The sequence below is a fragment of the Erpetoichthys calabaricus genome, chromosome 2 (genome assembly GCF_900747795.2).
Source record: "Erpetoichthys calabaricus chromosome 2, fErpCal1.3, whole genome shotgun sequence".
Classification (NCBI taxonomy): Eukaryota; Metazoa; Chordata; class Cladistia; order Polypteriformes; family Polypteridae; genus Erpetoichthys; species Erpetoichthys calabaricus.
In genome coordinates, this window is record NC_041395.2 from 61,769,305 (window position 1) to 61,790,317 (window position 21,013).

The window sequence follows — 21,013 nt, forward strand, 5'->3', positions numbered from 1 at the left end:
AACATATCAATCATTTCTTTCAATTTTCTTCCCTAGAGATGAGTATTTGTACCACTGTTTTTATTTTTAAGAACAAACAACTCCTAACTTTGCAATACTTGAGCAAATTTTGAAATACTGTAATTTGTGGTGACACATTTTTTTTTGTTAACCAATATATAGACCTTAAAACTCCCAACTCTTCACAAGTTATTCAAAACTGAAATTGATTTTTCTGTTTTGCCCTATACCAATTTGCTCTCACATGTGTTTTTCTTTTTATAACTACACAAGAATCAGTATGTGTTTTACTTTGTTCATTATCAACCAAGTCTTGTGCACAGATACCCAAATCACTTCCTTGATGGTGAGTTGTTCCTTTGACTACTTCACACACATGACACACACAGTTCCATTATATCTCACCACTAACCAATGTAGTGTAGTGTAGTTTAATATGCAGCATTTAATGGAAAGGTTATCTTTTGGAAAAGAAAGTATTTCACCAGGTGGACCAGCCTCGACAGTGTCTCTGTGGGAAACCAACAATTTTGTCATAGATTTGATATCTTCCTAAGTATGCCTGGAGTTTAATTTAATTTAAAATCATTAAATAGTGCAATTTTCTGAGATAAATGTTTACTCACTATGGCCTGATAGAGTTTTTAATAAGAGCAAATCAGTGATTCAGATAAGATTTGCTTTTAAGTGTTTAACTTCAATCACTATAAACTGGAAATTCACAGTCTACATTAACAATAATGTTCAGCATCTATTCTAAATCTCTTTGCAAGTTACATCAGCAGTAAATTCTTCCTCTTTCAAAGGGAGAATTCTGATTTTCAGGGTTTTCCTGACCCCTTTTCCCATAGTTTCTTCTCCTTTCTATGTAGACTTCTCTTTTTTTTGTAACACACTTTTAAATGTGTAACCCTAATTCCTTTTCTTTATAGCTTACACATTCCTTCTCCAGCTTTTGCAGGTCACATTTTTCACAAACTGTTTTGCTTGCAGACCATGCTAGCCAGGTTCTTTCCCACACAACTACTGCATGTTCTGGGGCCCACTTGGAGTCACTTCCTCCACCAGGCGCCCTCCCACATGAAAATTGATGGTTTAGCTGGGTATTCTTCTTCTAACTTCTGTAATGGACAGTTCTGGCATATATTTCTCCCTGCCCCATGCAATCACTCTGTCTCTCCTCCTAATCTAACCACTCTGTCAAATGGCATACATAATAGGGAACACACCTTGAAAGGAGAAGAGTACACACCATAGCTGTTCATTCGGCAGGAAGAAGAATGCCTGGCCAAACTAAAATACAGTGCTGCTGCAGCTGGGTAGGTTGTGAAATCAACTGGATGACATATATTGTGAAAAGGGTGTAGGGGAAGCACTGGTGTTGATAATAAAGACCATGCAAAACAACCACCATGCAATTACTGTGGGCCACCAGCTCCACTGTCTCCGGTTTGTTTCTGTCGGCACCATCTATAGTTATGTCCTGTTGTCAGTTGCCTTTTTCACTTCTTGCCAGTTTTAGGTCTTTCTCTTGAAATAAATATATTTCCCTACTTTCATTTTTCCTGAGTCTGCACTCAGCCCATATCATAGTCCCTCTAAACATATTGGGTCAATACTCTCCCTTTTCATCCATAGTTCAGCATCTTTGACACAAGGCCATGTTTTGGACTGCCTCTGAAGGGTGACCACATTACAGTACATTACACTACCGGCAAACAAAAACTATCTATATGTAACTCTAGATACATGTCACTGAATTGAAAGGATTTTAATAATAGAGAAGTGAAAAAAGAAACAGCAAATGCTGCTCTTCTAGTGAATATGAATAAGATGAAAATTATGTCACTTGACTTCTTCAATTAAAGGAAGACACAGAAAGAAGAAATAGTGATTGTAATATAGTATTATAAATGCCATCTTATTAGGTTCAAAAATGAACATTAATAGAGACTGCACACAGTTAATAAGAGGACAAGTTTTCCTAGGAAAATACATAACATGAAAACCTGGACAGGCTATTGAAATTGCAGATTCTGCTTAATTAGAATATTTCTTCTACGTCACACGTATGACTTTGAAATCTGGCCAACCTGAAAAAAGGTGTCAAAAGAAACAGATCATTTTGAAGTTTGATATTTCAGAATATTATTTACCAACCCACATACAATAGAAGCTAGAGAAGTCAGTAATTTTTAAGTCAAGTAAGACAGAGTTGCATCCTGGAACTATCAGTAAAAAGCTGAAATTGGTCTATGTTGTTGTGGAGCTTCCTGCATTGCAGGATTAGGGGCAAGAATGAAGAATAAAAGAAGACAGATGAGGTAGAGGTCCAAGTAAACCTATGGCATTCTACCCTACGTGTGTTATATCAGCAAACTGACACAGGCAATTTTTGAGAGAACCAGGAGAAGCATGAGAAGAGGGTCAGAACCGGGAGGTCAAAAGAACAGCAATAAGTCCAAGGCGTGAGTTAAAATCAAGGCCAAAATGAGAGGAAAGACGTCTGAATCAAAAAGCAATAAACGAGAGACTATTGTAGCAAGAGGTTTGAAGGAGGTTTAGAATCTGCAGGCTGGATGAGGAAGTGCATCTGCAGCCAACCTTATAACCTGTCATGCCGATCTCAAATGATCACCAATGAATCATGACTTCTGAGGCCATGACCCCTGACAACATGGGATACAAACCCAATGACAGATAAGGAAAATAGCGTCAGTCATTAAGAATTCAACATGATGGACAAAACAATTCAAAAATTATACAAATTCTAAAATATTAGTACAATCAAAAAACAAATGGGAAACAAAAAAGACAGCAAGATCAAGCATAACTACGCACAAAAAGTAACGGATGTTCTGATCAGGTTTATATAAGGGCTAATATCAATCACCTATATCATGTTGCTGGATCGGCCAATTCCCATGCTGATTTTTTTTCTTAATCTCTTTAAAAAACTTTTACACTAAGCTCTTGCCTAAGCAGACACAGAGAAGACTTGAGTTCTACAGTATAATTAAACTATAGACCACAGGTGTTACCTGTTCATTATTTATTAACAAAATGAAAATCTATAAGCTATTGTTCAGTGACCATAAAATTACTAAAATAAAAAAAAAAATTCCTTACAATACATACATTCTAAACTAATGAAGTATGTAGAGAAAATATTTATCCATACTACATGCCATTGGGGTGGAACGGTGGCACAGTGGTAGCACTGCTGCCTCGCAGTAAGAATGTCAGGGTTTGTATCTTGGGTTCCCTCTGTGTTGAGTTTGCATGTTCTCCCCATGTCTTTATGGGGTTCTTTGGGGTTCTCCAGATTCCTCCCACAGTCCAATGACATGCAAGTTAGGTGAATTGGAGATGCTAAATTGGCCCTAGTGTGTGTTTGGTGTTTGGGTATGTGTGTGTGTGTATTTGACCTGTGATGGGCTGGCACCCTGTCCAGGGTTTGTTCCTGCCTTGCGTCCTATTCTAGCTAGGATAGGCTCCAGCACCCCCTGCAACCCAAGTCTGGATTATGCAGGTTAGAAACTGATATGACATGATTGCCATTTTAATTATACAGTACTTATTTCTTGGCAAAACTTATACTGTATGACACTTGCACACAAAAATAAACACAGTTAAAACCTTAAAAAAGGGTGCAAATCTATCAAATGTTGATAAGATGTTTATCGAGAAGATACAAGGCTAACATGCTTAACAAATTTACAAGTAAAATAGACAAATTTTGCTGCTAAACTAGCAAGTCTATTGTTTACTAAGCAGCAAGTTTCAGATATACGTTGCTATACTTAACACAATCTCGCTCAACATCCAAAATTAGACAAGTGGTAATTTTAATTAAAGGACAAAATAAAATGGGTCTGAATTCTTGCTATTTCTCTAATTTCACAGGGCAACACGACCAATTCCTTTTTCTCAGTTTACTACACCACTTTGTAAAGACTACAATTCTGGTATTCATTCTCTCTGGTAAAGTCTGCCTTATTGCATTCTGTTTACAGGAAGTTCATAGCACAAAGATGTGTGCTTGCTTAGCTACCATAATACCTCACATAAAGGAACACTACAAATAAATTACCATAAAAATTTCAAAAAGCAGATTCTGAAAAACTCATTTTTTTGAGATCAGCCAATTTACCAATCACCAGTTGACTCAGTTGTAGTGAAAATTGGCCAATTTGGATTGGCATTCAATCGACTGGAGCATCGCTAACAAAAAGCTATACAATATTACAAAACCCATAGCAGTTTGCAGGATCTGAATAACTTCTGGCTTCATTTCCATTGAGTTAAAAAAAAAAAAAACCTTTTGGATTTAAAAGCTATCTCAACTCTGATCCTTTGATTTCACCTTGTAAGAAATGTTCAGACTCTGGGCTTTTAATTTGATATGTCACAAAAAAAAAAAATGAATTCTCCAAAAAAAAAAAAGCTGAAACTCAAACACTTCTTAGAAAGGATGTGAAGTACACGGGAAGGTACTGATGCTTGGAAAAACTAAATGTAAAAAGCGTCTCTAAGGGTAATGCACACAGTGAAACTCAGCTTGCTTGTGGGAAAATGTTGTGATACAAAAGAAGGAAAAAAGACAAAGAGAGAGACAGAGAGAGAGAGAGAGAGAGAGAGAGAGAGGAGGAGATGAGCCCAGGAATGAGATATCGCCTATTAATGGCCTCAATGGCGGAGTGCCACATGGGATGCACTGTGTACTGGTGTGCTTCAGGTAAGTCAAAGAAGGTTATCCATGTATTGACCTCGAGCAGCTGCCACGGGGGAATAGTAATCCTATAATTTATACCTGGCTCGCCAGGACCTGGAGTGTATAGAGAACTGCACAAAAGAGCGTTTGGGCTAAATTAATCCAGGTCATGTCCCTCAAGCTGCTGGCAGAGAGTACAGACTCCATAGAGGAAGCTGCTGGGGCCTGCTGTATACTGCAAGAGCATACCACTCAGAGTCTGGAGCACCAGGCTCCATAAAGGAATACTAGAGGTCAGGTGTACAGGGGGCATTAGGGTTACTGATGGGTGCTTGAAAGAGTAAGCATTAACTGGATACACAAGTTCAGAAAATGAATAGATGGATAGTTCATACTATATATATGACAGCTTTCTCACCCCTAAAATCTCATAGTAAAGGACACTTTGGTGTTTCCTTAATTTGTTTTAATTTCTAAACACAGGTGGGCTAGATATTCCCACAGAGAAAGGAGATGGTGAAAGACATCCACCCTGGCACCAGCTCTGAAAGATTGCTAAATGCCCCAAAATAATTTTACAGATCTAAGAGAGACACCAGGGAGAGGGACATGTGACAGTAACCTGAATGAATGCATATTTAATCAAGTCTGTGATCCAAAAGCGAGACAAAAAAGGAGGAGGTTACACACAGAAATGTAGCAGATTACACTGCCAAATTCGAAAAGGGCAAAATCAAAAACAATATTAAAGAATAGGCAAAGAAGGTTATTAACAGGAATCCAATCTAAAATCAAATCACTAAGGAAAGCTGGAGAATTCAATCATGACTGCAAAAATTGAAAAGCACACAACACTAGAAAACAAATCAGTAAACCAAGAAGTACAGAATTTGTTTGTTGCAAAAAAAAAAAAAAAAAGAATACAAACACTTGAGCAACACGACTATCCAAAGTCAGTCAGTCAGTCATTTTCCAACCCGCTATATCCTAACACAGGGTCACGGGGGTCTACTGGAGCCAATCCCAGCCAGCACAGGGCGCAAGGCAGGAACAAATCCGTGGGCAGGGCGCCAGCCCACCGCAGCTATCCAAATTCTCCCCTTTTAAAATCTTTACCCCTACGTCATCTGACAACTCCATAATGAAGCTTGCTATGAAACTGACACCGATGAGAGGGGCATGGTGCTGAACATAAGGACAGACTAGGGGCAGGGATATAGCCCATTCCTGACAGAGTGAGTATCTAGTACTAATAATTACCTTATAAAAGATAATCTAATCTGTCTAATCTTTGGCGAAACAATATGAAAACATCATAATAAAGAAAATTCATAAAATAAAAGAGTGAACATTTTCACAACCCAAAGTGGATGAATTGATATGTTTTTAAAATGAGAGCTTAATAATTTGTGGTCTTACATGAGAAAACTATGCAAATGTTTTTTCATTAACTGAAAACTCCATCCTTAAATAAAACTGTCCATCACAGGGTACGTAGTCGCAAACACCCTGAGACATCATCTTTTACTCTTACAAGGTCAAATTAGATTTGCCAGTCTACCTAACAGCATGCTTTCAGACTATGAGAGGAAATCTACAAAACACTGGAAAATCTTGCAAATGTTCTTCCTCACCGTGTGACAGGCAGCCACAGTATTTGAATTCTGGGTCCAGCTGGGGGTTCAGGCAAATGATGATAGTGGGTTAACCACAAAAAAATAATAAATAAAGTAAAATAACATAAGGGAAAGACAATTCGATGCTACAAAATATAAAGACAAAAGCATCAGCTTTTAAATATGGTGTGTGTCAGATGAAACTTTTATGAACCTTTCTATCTTTTCAAGGCTCACTCTAAATCCATAAGATATTAAAATTTGCCTTAAATAAATAAAGCACTTAATACATTATTCAATTACATATATTTTTTTAAATCCATTTAATCCAGTTGTACGGTTTAGGGCTGTAATGTAAAGTTCTAGTGATAGTGAATAAAAATTTGAAATCTTATGGTTTTAGCAGAACAAAAATTACAAAGAGTCGCATATTGTACACGTTGGGTTATCCAGTCATATACTCACCATGTCCCAAACACATACATTTTTACTGAAATATTGTTAAATATACTACTTCCCTGTGTTTGGATTCAGCAGGTTGGAAAATGGATGGATGGATACTACTTCTGTTGTGTGCTTATGAATGGATTACTTTAACTGTGGATTATGGGACACAAGTAACATGTGATTTTTTTATGGACATTTTGATATTTGATATTCATTTTTGACATTTTGATAAAATATAAATAAACTGAAAGATTCCAAAGAGTGTAGTGAGTTCCTGTATATGTCACCCATTGATTACATTTTTTTGACAATTGTGTTAAGTCTGTTAAAACTATTCATATCTGTGAACTGTTAATTAAAATTTTAATTGCTTGCTTTAAGATTATTATTCACTTTGGTTTAATTTCAATTTTTCCTTTTTGCATATTCAGTTAATTAGTTATGATGTATTTGAATGTGCTTCTTTTTTCACTTTAATTTATTACAATGGGTTGATAGTTCTTGATTTTATACAGGTAAATTTATATTACAACTGAGCAGGAGGGTAACAAAGGAGATGAAAGACAGAAGACAAGTGAGAGCACAAAGAAAAAGAAGTGGTGCTACTGTTGTTGCTTTTTCTGTAGTTTTCCAAATATAACCTTTTCTAAATTTAACTTTTAAGATTTCATCTTCTTCTGTTTTAGTTTCAAAAATCATGTAGTGTTGGAGATATAACTGCACTAGTTTCTAATTCATGAATTAATGGACACATTTTAGTCGTTGTCTTATTTATTAATTTATTTTGGAGATTGTGCATGTATTAATGATCCACAATTTCATTTTCTGGTAAGTTAAATACAACCACAGTTCTAGAACTCAGAGCATCTTAATTCTAGGTGGCGAAGGTGTCTATATTCTTAATTATATTGGATTCTTTTGGTATTGGTGGTTACACCACATCAGTAAATTTTCCTCTTACCAGCCTTTAAAGTACAATTACTAATTTTTCATGCAGGAATTAATAGCTGTTTATGTTTTTATTAATGTTTATTGTTTGTACCTACTCTGTAACCTTTGTGTAGTATACGTTTCATTTTATACTGTATTTATAATTTTATGCTTTTTTCACCAAGGGCAGTTTGTAACTGCTGCTAGTGGGTCATCAAAAAAATTAAAAAAGGCAAGACTAGGTCATGGGACCATAAGGGGTGAGAAACAATTGGGTAATAAAGGTGGCGTGGGCTGAATTAGCCATGTGCTGCAGCGCTGATCAAGAACAACTCTTGAAGATCCCTTCAAGAGTGAGAAAACATAAGAGACCCTGTGAAATAATAATAATAATAATAATAATATTTAGGGTTAGATTTATTACTGTGGCTGATTTTGGCAATTTCTACAACATTATAACCCTATTATTTTTCTATGACCTCGTAAGTACAAAATGGCTCAACTCAGTCAGCTGTACATTAGCATATGACTGTATTTAATATTCATTTGTGTTTTACCAAAAACAACTCTTTGCTTAGGCATGGGAATCCCCATTTTCTGCAGTTTTGTTTGGCAGTTGCCAGGCAGCTTTAAGCAACAACGTCAGGAGTCACAAACAGAATGACGTCACAGGTCAGGGTGTATAATGGTTTGGTACTGGGGTCACTTCTTTGTGTGAGATTATAAACAAAAGTTTGTTAATATAATTTAAGATTTTCAAACCTTAAATTCTTTTCTGGATTTGTGACTTTGAGTTAAGTTTTCACTTTGTACAAAGATGCTAAATGTTTTATTCTTCTGGTTTTGTCTTTTGCTTTGGTTACAACTCCTGTATATTTTCTAGTTATTTCTTTTGCACTTAGGGCTCAACTTAACACCTAGCATTTCTAAATCTATTGTAAATTTACTTTTAGAATCTTTCAACTTTCAAATAACACTCTAGTCTGAGGTTTCCAAGTTTTTTTATTTCAATTTTTTATATTTTTAAAATGCAATCGTTTGTTTTTGATTATTGTTTCAGATCTGTTTCATTTCCATTCTATTTGCATTTTGCACTTTTCTGCTTTGTTATTTTTATTTAGTTTACTTTTTTCTCACTTAGTTTTTGTTCCAGTAATTTCTTTTGATATTTTATAGAGAAATATTCATCCATCCATCCATTTTCCAACCCGCTGAATCCGAACACAGGGTCACGGGGGTCTACTGGAGCCAATCCCAGCCAACACAGGGCACAAGGCAGGAACCAATCCCGGGCAGGGTGCCAACCCACCGCTAGAGAAATATTACATTTCTAAATTATTTTTTATTCTTTTTGTTTGTTTATTGTTTAGAAAATGTAAATTTCTTTCTAAGACATTAGTTTTCAATTTTGAATTCTTTATCTGGTTTTTTAAATCAATGAATGTAATTTATTATTGGTTTAGAAAGGTGTTTTGATGGTTAACAATAAACAAGGCCTCTCTGTTTTTTTTCATTCTCTCTACCCTTTCTATCAGATCAGTCTTTGTCTGAAATCCTCTACTGACTGTGGACTCATTTTATCTTTGACTGTGAGACAATTTTAAAGAATTCCTCAAATGCACACCCAAGAGTCACACAACGATTCTGTCCAAGAAGTATTTCCACAGTCAGGATTGGCCCAACTTAGGCTGTAGCAACACTGGAAACTAGAGCGGCAGCGGCTCCAACTGTCCCTAAAACAATAAGCCTTATGTTGCCAGGCTGTATCAATGTTATCTGTACTGTCAACAGGAAAGCATAGTCTCATATATTCCCACACAAAACTTTTGCCCTCTTATGGCCAGGACAACGTTCATCCTCTTTCCTTACTTCCCTTCCCTCAATTGCTTTACAAGAAGAGGTTTGTTTGTTGGGTCACCTGCCCTCTAGTATTGTGGGTACACCACTCACTTGTGTCTAAGCAAACCTCAGACTCTTCTTCTCTCTTACTTTGATACTTGTGACTATTGCCCTTCTAGGGCACAAAGTAAACATTCAAGGAATACCTCACCCTAATAGCTTCTGTCTTCCCTCACTGGTATATGCAGAACCTCTGTGCTAACCATCCCCCAGCATTCCTCTTTGTCTTGAAGGCTGCCCACAATACCAAATCTTGGATTGTGGAATTCTGGAAGTGCTATCAATCCTGGCACCCTCATGCCAACCTGACACTGCCTCTCGTAGAGAAAATCATTATGTTTGGTGACTCTACCACTTATTAGTGTTAATATTACAACATATATAATATATATAATAAAACAATAATTTTAAAAAAAGTTTTCTTTTTTACCCTCTGTCAAGTTTTTTTTTAACACACTCACATGCTATAGTATACAGAATTCACACTGAACTTTTAATGTTTCAGTTACTTCCTTGTCGCTCTGTCAACAGAATAGAAAGTTAATAAAATGAAAAGAATTAAAGGACAAAAGCTAAATCATGACACTCAGGCATTTCCCTTCATCCATTTTCCATATTTTAAAGGCTACATTTACCCCTGCATTTCCCTGAACTCCCCTGAAGGCTGATCTTTTCTCTTTCTTGTTTTTTATCTTTCAAACACCACAGCAAAGAACATTTAATTCCAAGTGAAAAAGGGTCACAAAAACAAAAAAAGAGCACGACTTAAAGCAGCAGGATTGAACTGCTGAAAGCAAGACAGATGAAGATGGAGAAAAAACAATTTTAAGTAACTAGAGGCTTTGGGGATCCACATGAGAAAGAGAACATTAAGTATCTGTACTGGTGTCACTTTGGCTGTGCATCGTTTGCAACCATTTCACACAAACCTAGCTGAAGAAAATGTCATTCTTTAATCAGATGTGAGCTTATAGACTACACTGCACTGTGACTCGAGATCAGGGCAGTTCATTGAAAGCTCCCATTTTCATGACCAAAGACTCGGTAGCTGGCAGGTTTCTTTTAATTAATCAGCGGAGGATCCGTTTGCACAATTCAGCTAAATTGTTTCTGATTGCCTGTTTTGGAAGATACATGCCTATTAAGCTTATGACAGAAAGAGCTATTAAATATCAGCACACATAAAAAGAGAACCTTTGCCCTGTCTTGAAGTTTCATTAAAATGCTGCCTGAAATGATGCTGGTGCAAAATCACATTGTCAGGCTATGGCTCTGCTGCTTTTTTTTTTCTAGCTTTCTTCAGGTCAGTAAGTGTGCTTCTCATTCCACGAAAGATTAATATAGCACTTCATATCTCTTAGTAAAACTGCATTCCATAAAATTCTCAATTTCCTATGCACTAGTGCCTCCTAAGGGAATACTATAATTTAATATGGAGAAATGTAGGTTCCTAGCAATATGCTTAGCTCAGCTCCAGCATCCAAGGTTTTATTCCTGCACAACAATTCTGTTAAATACAGTAGCAAGCTCAATTTCCAGACCTGCCTTATGTGCCCTGTATCCCCAGAAGACTTAGAGATTTACCTTGCTGCACAATTAAAGGCCAGTCAGGCTTTGTATACACAGGCCTTTGGGTTTTTCATTAAAATGATTCTCCTTCTGATAATCTCTAGTGTAAATTTGCAGATTTTTTGTGCAACTCAACCACAATTATTCTTCACCTGCCTTCTCTTGATTTAATATTGTTCATGATGGCTGTAAATTTTTACAGCTCCTTTTCATAATGAAGGGAGTCCACTGTTTTTCATATTTCTAGAGATTGAGGTTACGCCAGTCACGTGACTTGATCAAGTTCATACAATAAGTCAGAGCATCTGATTTCCTTGTCTTTATGTTGTTCCCGGAAGAACATCAAAGTTGCCTTCAATCAGTTTCAGCCAATCAGCTTTAAAGTTAGCCTCTGATATCTCATTAAGGTGCGCAAAATCTCCCATCAGAAAAACAAAAAAAAAACCAATTTGTTATTCGTGAAAACAAATGCAAAATCTTTGGAAATGCAGAAGCAAAAAATCATTGCGTTTCTAAGGTAAGCAGAATTTTTTCGAGTGTTATTAAAGGATATAAAATGGCGTGTTTATGTACATACTGTCCATGTTTATTGATAAGTAGTTAATGTGGCATCACTGTCAAGGTCTTTTGCGATGAGGAATGATTTGTTTTGAATCTTCAGGATCCACAGCGGACATACATTTACGGGAAAAAGGAAATAGAATACCTACAAACTGATCATCAAATCTAAGGTGTGCTGTATAGTAATGCCTCAACCAAATCTGACTCCTGCCTTCAATCAAATGTTACCTTAATAGGTTCCAGCTCCAAGCAACCCTACAATTGGGCTACTTAGAATGGATAATGGATGGATATACAGTATAGTGCATTGGTTATATATCTAACAAAAGCTCCATACATTTTACAAACTTGACTACTCCGCTATAGAAACAAGGGGGCTGGATCTTATCCCAGCAGAATCAAAAGCAAGTAGGAGCCAATGAGCTAAATGTTGTCAGTTCAATCCTTACCTGTGGCTCACAGCTGTAAACAACTACAATGTATCTTGTAGTACTTCTAAAATTTATATTTTTTATTTCTTACTATATTGAGGAATTGTTCTGTTCTGTGTACTGCATTGTATTGTATTGACCCCCTTCTTTTGACACCCACTGCACACCCAACCTACCTTGAAAGGGGTCTCTCTTTGAACTGCCTTTCCCAAGGTTTCTTCCATTTTTTCCCTACAAGGTTTTTTTTGGGAGTTTTTCCTTGTCTTCCTAGAGAGTCAAGGCTGGGGGGCTGTCAAGAGGCAGGGCCTGTTAAAGCCCATTGCGGCACTTCCTGTGTGATTTTGGGTTACACAAAAATAAACTGTATTGTATTGTATTGTATCTGATCAAATTTACACTATTATTAGGATAATATGAAACAACAGCAGATTGGCTACCAGTCTATGTGAGGGCTGATACAGTTACACATTCTGAAAAATACAGGACAACTGCATAAGACTTCTTCCTAATTGCTACAGAAACATCACCTTTCTTGTACTTAGTTTCCTGTTATGCTTCAATCACCAAAAATGCAGAAAATAGTATTGATTCTGAGTTAAACCGTAGGCAAGAATGACTTTGCATTAGATCTAAAACAGTATTCTGTGTCACCTGACATAAGGTCAAGAGTAAACATTGAACCCAAAATGAAGTCAAGAAGGTCACATTAGTACAAAAAAGGGCAATTTACTCACAAAATCAAACAAGGAAAGAAAGAACAAAGGGAACGGCAGTGCAAAATGATAAGAAAACAATAAACTTGACTCCCCTCGAGCCATGACCACTGCTCATTGCACATCTAATGAGGAGCTGCCCTATACAGTACTCAAATTGCCTTGAGAACTCAATCAGCCTCCTAGCAGTCCCTTTTGTCGCTGCAATCCTGAACCCCATAGCCTTCTTTTAAAGGCCAGGCCAGCACCAGGTTACTTGTTCATTGCAATGAACATAAGAACTGAAGACATTTGACAAACAACTGGATACCATTCAGTCCTTCAAGCTCTTTTGTTTAGCTAGTAGCTAAGCTGTCCCAAAATCTCATCCAGAATCCAGATACTTCTTAAAGGTAGTCAAGGTTTCTGTTTCACTTATGCAAGACTCAGTACTTCTTCCAGATTCACACAATTCTTTGAGTAAAGAAATGCTTCCTGGCTTCAGTTGGTCAATTTCCATGGATGTCTTCATGTAATGATGGCTATAGGAGACATTCAACAGTTTGGGGAACTGTGACCTGTGTTCTATGGTCCTGGAAGTAATACACTCCCTTGCAGCATCGATTATATTGCCATATAGAGCTCCTTATTTTTGTGGTCTATTGTCACTGGTAATATTACAGTACATCATACAACTAAATCACATGCAGTTGTGGTCCCTTCTGGGCCCTAGAACACACCTCCTGGAGATATTGCTTATGAGTGTGATGGTGATGTATTACATTTGAAAACAAACACATAATTGCCCTACCCCCAGGGACAAATAAACTTCTATCTATCTATCTATCTATCTATCTATCTATCTATCTATCTATCTATCTATCTATCTATCTATCTATCTATCTATCTATCTATCTATCTATCTATCTATCTAGAGTGAAGGAAAACCCAAACAGATTGCGGTCATCAGCAGACAAACGAAGCATATTGACAAAATGAATGTAGATAAATAGTTCCATCAATATTTCACATTTAAGAAAAGTATATTTGTAGATTTCACCTTTCACATCTTGTTGCAGCTCAGTTATAACTTATTTTTTGTGCATCTGTTGTACCTCTTGTTAAATTATTTTTGTCTGTTTTTTATAGAACAGAACAAACATATCTACAGTGTATACAGTACATACACATAGGGTCAAACAGCCTTTGACTTTAAAATACAGTATACAAAGAACCATATTTTGCTCCCACAGTGCCCGGAATTCTTCGAGGCATGGAGCCTCACAGAATTCCTATGTGGCCAGCAAAAATATTTTAGGTACACCAGGCCATTCAAATTATATCCAATTTGTACTGAGCACTAAGTGTGCCAGGAAAACACTGCACACACCATTACACTACCAACACCAGCTAGTAAGGCTGATACAAGGCAAGATGTATCCATGGGTTCATGCTACTTATGCAAAATTATGACAGGTACCATCTGCATGTTGCAGCTGAAACTGAGATTCATCAATCCAGGTGACATTTTTGCAGTGTTTAATTGTCAACTAGTGCCTCATTTACTGTTTATGGCTGAAAGGAGTAGACTGATCTTCTGCTTCTGTAGCCACTTCCAGGTTGGATGTGATGTGAATTCAAAGATGCTCTCAGCTTAACACTGTTGTAAATAGCTATTTTATTTGTGTTGTGATTAGCAACACATGAGATGGTGAAAAGGGGTGAACAGACCTGAAAATAAACAAACCTGACTTGGACTTCACCCTGTCATGATCTCTGATTTTCAGAAAGTAAGTTTGCCTTTTCTGAGCACATTTCAGAAAATCCATATATGGAATTAGGAGTCTTTGTGCTAAAGGATTCTCAATATTTGGTCAGAAATGGTGTATATGGCATATTTAGAATGTTCATATTTCATTTATGTTTTAGTGCTGGCGTATGCAACTAAAACGTCAAGTGGTCCAGTATGTCAACCCTCCTCACCTGCTGAGATATCTACAAATATGGTTCATCCTTTTTTCCAGTCTAAAGACATCAGTTTAGTTAGCATTTTTATTGAACAAAGTATAAAATGTTATCAGTCTTGTGGTAACATGGGGTTGGCATGACATAACTAATCTTTAATAAAACAAATTTGATCAATGTCCTCTTCTGCCCTTCAAGTTGCATTAGTACAATACAAAATCATTCATAAACTCTAATAGGCAAAAATACAGTGCCTATGTTGGACAACCATATGATCAATGATAAACAGAGCACAATAAACCCTTCATCTCTAGATTTACATTGTAAATTCATTCATTTCAGTCCATAACAATATAACATCCTGAAAAGAAAACTTAATAGTGTTCTTTTAGGCTGAATTGAGCTTCACAATGACTTAAACACAAACTTCTTAGCTTAGAAATGAAATCACAAATCACATTCACATGCATTGTCTATGCTTCCCTAATTCAGTGGGAGAAATTGGCTTTAGCCTTTCCTGCTGGCATTTTGAACCTTGGGATGAATGGGGTTAGTGCCATTCTCAAATAGGCGTATAAATGTGGCGGGCGGCCGGAACTCTTGCCCACCCGGGACGCCCAGAGTGTGGAAAGACTGGGGGGGGGGGGGAAGAGTATTTTTGGGACAGTTTCTACCCCTGGGCCAACAGAAGGCAGTACCCCTTGGTTTCCACCGGGGCCACGGGTCATAATTCTTTATTTGTCACATACATAGTTATACAGGACAACACGCAGTGAAATGCATCTTTTCGCATAAGCATGGGAGCTCGAGCCAGGGGGCGCATGGACCTTTCCAGGGCCTTATTTCCGGGAGTGGAGGATGTGTGGCCAGAAGAAGCTCATTAGGAGGCTGGAGTCCTGCCCTATAAAAAGGGGCCAGTCCCACCATTCAGGGGCCAGATTTGGAAGGAAGAGAACAAAGCCTGAGAAGGATTGGATGCAGAAGGACAAGTGGAAAGGAAAGGACTGAACTGTTTATTGGGTGTCTGTTGATTCATGCACTGTGCTGTGGGGAGTAGGGTGAAACGATCCCCAATTGTAAATAACGGGTGTTGTGTGTCAAGATCTATCTCCTGCTTGTTTGTGTCCGGGTTAGGGTGGCTGTATGCCCCCTGGTGGCTCATAATGTTCATTGCTCATTCTTGAGCGGTGTTTAGTTTTAATAATGTTAACTGTTGAGAATGCTGATTCACAAGTGTATGTGGAGTCAAACATGGTCAAGGTGTGTACTGTTACTTTGGTAAGTCCAAGGAAAACAGTTTCAGGTACAGTCTGTAGCCAAAAGGTGACAGAGTCACAAATTCAACACTGCACTCTCAACATCACATTTGTTTGCAGATCAATAAGTTCCATTGGTAGAAATCCAGTATCAACCCACTTGTAGATCTGTTTAACCTCCTGGGAAAATGTAATGACATTTTTGACCAAAAAGGGATTCTGAATGAAAAGGAGGATCTGCTCTCCAAGGCTGAAGTTATTAAAACGATCACTGAAGTTTCCAATCAGTTTTTGTATGAACTCAAAATGAGAGGAAACATCTCTCTCACCCAGAAATTGTTTCATGGCTGGAAAATGTGTACAGTACTCTTGGAGATCCACTTTAAAAATGTTCAACTTCCTCAAAAATGACTGGACAGCTGCTTCCAGATCACAAAGAGAGTTGTTCTGTAATTTTAAATTGAGGTCATTTAAGTGTGATGTCATGTCAACCAGGAAGGCCATATTATCTTTTTTTTTTCATCTTCCAAAAACTGAGCAAACTGTCTGGCCTTATGATTATTCTGTTGTGCCAAGAACATTTTTATTTCATTTCTAATTGCACGAAGGCATGCTAGCACCCTGTCTTTGCTCAGTCATCTAACATTACAGTGCACCAGTAGGTCAGTTGAATTTGCATCAGTTGAATTCTCGAAGCAGGTGATGCTGATAGGATGAGGATGCCCGGAGGAAAATGATAAGTTTAATTGCTGTATTCATAACCTCTTCATACTCTTCTGAAAGAGTGGAGCACAGTACAGAGTGATGGCTAATACAGTGATATCAGAAGACGTCTGGGTTGTCTTCTTTCATTCTAGTCACTGCTCCTTTTTTCTTTTCCTATTATGGAAGGAGCTCCGTCAGTGTTGATGGACACAACAGCTTTCAGAATGATCCCTCTCTTTTGTAACATTTCTTTTATGGCCAGGTAAATGTCTTCCCCTCTGGTGTGTGTTTTAAGTGTTGAAACACCTAAGAGGTCCACAATAAAATTTTTCCTCTCTGCATCGTAAAATCTGACGTATACCAACAGCTTAGCATTGTTACTACTATCAGTTGATTTATCAATTGCTACAGCTATGCAAGGTGCACTCTAAATAGCAGCATCAAGCTGTAACTGTGCTTCCTGTGGTAATATTTCAGCTGTCCTGGTGGTTGTTGTGGCTAAAAGGGGGATTTGTTTAATTTTCTTAGTTCATGTCTTTCTTTTCCATGTAAAAGTGTTTCAGACACAGTATCCATGCACTCCTTTACTATTTCCCCATCAATAAATGGCTTTTTACGTTTTCCTAAAATCCCTTGCTTTCTTGGCGGATACTCATATGCTCGCTGCTGTGCTGTGAGGGAATAAGGGAGGACCCGTATAGATCATTCATACTGGATTTGAGCTCATTTATTTTCTGTGTCCTTACCTCTGACTTACTGGAAGATGAGTTCTGTGGAAGTATCTGTGTCTAGTTTCATAATGGTGTTTAATATTTCCACTTTTGACAAGCGCAACACACTGGCCTCATTGAGCTTGTTGTAGGAAGAAAAAATGTGTACTTTTCTGTTCAGTCATTTTGGAAGGCTCTGTTTTCACTGTCAACTTTTCTAATTTTTGATAATGTCATCTTTTTCCAGTCATTCAAAATTACATATGCCAGTGTGTCAATCTTCTTGCGTGTACAATCCTATAGGAACTCAGAAGGCTCTTCTGAGCTGGCCTCGTAGTTCATTTTAAACAGTTGATTTCATGACAAAATAATAATAATAATAAAGATCATAGTTTTTTTTTTTTCCATTATGTCAAATTGCGGTCAATTTGAGTTTTTGGATTTACCTTCTCCCTGGCAACAGTTTCCAGAATGCTCAGTGACATGCTCGTTGGTTACATCATTGGAGCAGCAGCTTAAAGTTTATCCTCACTAGTTCCTGGTTGTCCATGTTTGATACTGTGTTTCACTATGCTAAAAAGACTTTACTTTTGCCTTTCATGTCTGTTGAGTCGCTGCTCTGATTTTTTGACTTCACTTTCTGGTTCTCATTTTGGTTTTGATGTTATTTCCCAGTTTTGACTTTTGCCCGATCTCTGACTATGATTCTTCTGGTATCCTTTTTCATTTTTTCTTTTACTGTCTTTCAGAGTCAGCTTCTGAAACTGGCCTCACCCAAGACAGCATGACCCCAAAATTAAAAGGCAGGATTCAAGGGCCTGCACTAATTCAAAATGGGGCTCAGACTTTTAAACTTTCAAAATATTCAAAATACTTGAACATATACAAAAATGCCCTCCAAAGGAGAGGAAATCATAAAACCAGGCTGAAAATGGTGAGAAAATCTAAAACTCTTTATACAGGAAGAATTTATTTATATTAACTAATAGAAGGAAAAAGGAAAAATTATAGGCAAAATGGATGTGCTTGAAAAAGGAACTCAATATACTATCTAAAAAATAGAATCCAAAAACAACCAAAAATCCATCATAACCAGAAAATCCAATACAAGCTCACAATTGCCAATAACAACTCTCCAACAATCAATGACCCTATGAAGAACTCAGATTCTCCACCATGATATAAAGGCAAAGTGCTGTCCCTCAGCATTTACAACATGGCAGCCCTGCCTATAGCAATTCCACCCACGAAACACAAGGAATATAGCCTTGAAGATCTTATGAACAATATGCATAACAATCATAAAATATGTACATAAAACAATACTGACAAATATGACATAAAACCAAAAAACATATGGGAAATGATAATTCAACAACAATAATAACAACAAAAATGAACATAACTATAAATCAGAGCACAAACTCTGGCTGTAATATAATGATTTGTGTATTTCTAGCCCTTTTATTAGCATTGAACATGCCTGGCTTCTCTCTTCTGACTTTTCTCATTAAGAAGGTGGTTTTTCCTTCCCAATTTCTGTAAATTCTAGATACTGTAGTGTGTTGGAAGTCTGATGTGGAAAGCTTTCTGTGACAAAGTGAAACCACTATGTCTGGCACCAACAACAATACTTCAAAGTCAATTAGATCAAGACGTCTTACCAATGCTAATGTTTGGTCCAACAACTAAACCCCTTGCTGGATATATATAAAATGTTAATTAAATACTTGCAATGTATTCTTCACATTAGATAATAAATGGTTAAATTATTATTATATTACCTATGAAAATATTTTCAAAGACAGCATTATAATACCAAAGAATATACATTCATTTGCTTCATAACATGGAACAAAAAAAGGCTTCAGAGCAGTCAGTAATGCCTACTCTCTGTAAAAATGTAAATGGAATTATTGGCACTGATGATAACTGGCACTGAAAACATTAAACAGCCCTCTATCACTATTAGCTTTAATGGACAAGAAATTATCAGTGAGAAAAAAGGAAACAAAGGATTTTATTCATTGGCTGCCAAGAAATCCACAATGCCATCATCAAGTTTAAGTTTTGCTTCAACAAGCCCTTGTCTTAAATTTACATCCTTGACAGATACATCCAATAATATTTAATATAGAGAGTCTAACAACATCAACTTTAATAATTTCAGGATGTTTTCTACCATTTCACATATGTAAAAATGTTTAACCTGTGTTATTCATTTAATGGAATGTACTCTCCATCATGGCAATGAACTAAAATAATCTATTTACTTTGTACTTCATAATGTGCAGCTTTTACAATGGCACAATTTCCTAAATTAATGCAGAATTTCTACAGCTGACTGTACTTTTAATTTAGAAATGCTCCAAACCAACTGTTTATTTTTAATAAGAGAAACAATAACAAGTGTATTGTCTAAGCACTAAAACCACCCGACCTTTATTCAGTCATTTTCGGAGACTGTATATTTCATTGCCAGTTTTTAGGGTTATGGCACCTAATCTTACCTGCTATAGAACACCAGCGTAACATATTTTACAACAGTATAGCCAATCAAAAGTGTATGGGTCAACAGGTGAGCCATCAGGCATATGTTTTTTTTTTTGCTCTGCTTTGAGTCTGACCTTCTTGCCAAGCTACTGGGCATGCAGCAAACCATCATAAATTAATTGTATCTTAATATAAAGAAATAAACACCTGAAATAACATTATTGTAAAGTAAAACAGACTAAAATGAATATCTATTCTTCCATCCATTATTAAAGACACTTAATCCAGTTCAGAGTATTCAGAGTAGTGGTGGGGCCTAATAATAGTATTAGGACTAAGACAAGAACAAGTCCTGATCAGGGTTCTAGTCCATCATACTCTACATCCACAATCACATAGGACTAGTTTAGGGTTGGTAGTAGTTAACGTATTGCTAATATTTGGATGTACTTCATGTAATGAGAATGAAAAACCATTTATTTTATTTTTGCATGTTTATTGCATTATTCTTTCACACTTTTTGTATTTACATTAGACAATTTTTATAATATTTGTAAACAATAATGACACTGTACTCTGATCTTCACCCTGTCAAATAAGTGAAAGAGCCAATCATGGCGCAATATCAGAGATTTGCAGTCAAAATATAGAGCCTTTTTATTGAACAAAGTTTACAAACAACTTAAACTAAAATTTTGACAACATATTTTCAACCATCCAAAGAGGCATTTAGACTTAGTAAAACATCCAGAGGTGCTTATCAAAGTTGTATTGCACTGAAAATGTCTTAGAAAAGGAATAAATAGTAAATATTTTTTGTAAACCAGCTACACTTTGTTAATGTTAACAATCTCTGTCCACTGAAGTTTCCAATCAGTTTTTGTATGAACTCAGCATGAGAGGAAACATCTCTCTCACCCACAAATTGTTTCATGGTTGGAAAATGTGTACAGTCCTCTTGGAGATCCACTTTAAAAATGTCCAACTTCCTCTGAAATGACTGGACAGCTGCTTCCAGATCATAA

General features: G+C 36.7%; 1 protein-coding gene across 1 annotated transcript in view; it reads right to left on the reverse strand.

The window, feature by feature from the left end:
• The window catches only part of LOC114645928 (protein kinase C-binding protein NELL1-like), a 1,522,815-nt gene that overhangs the window by 371,783 nt on the left and 1,130,019 nt on the right, over positions 1 to 21,013 (reverse strand). The window lies entirely within an intron of this gene.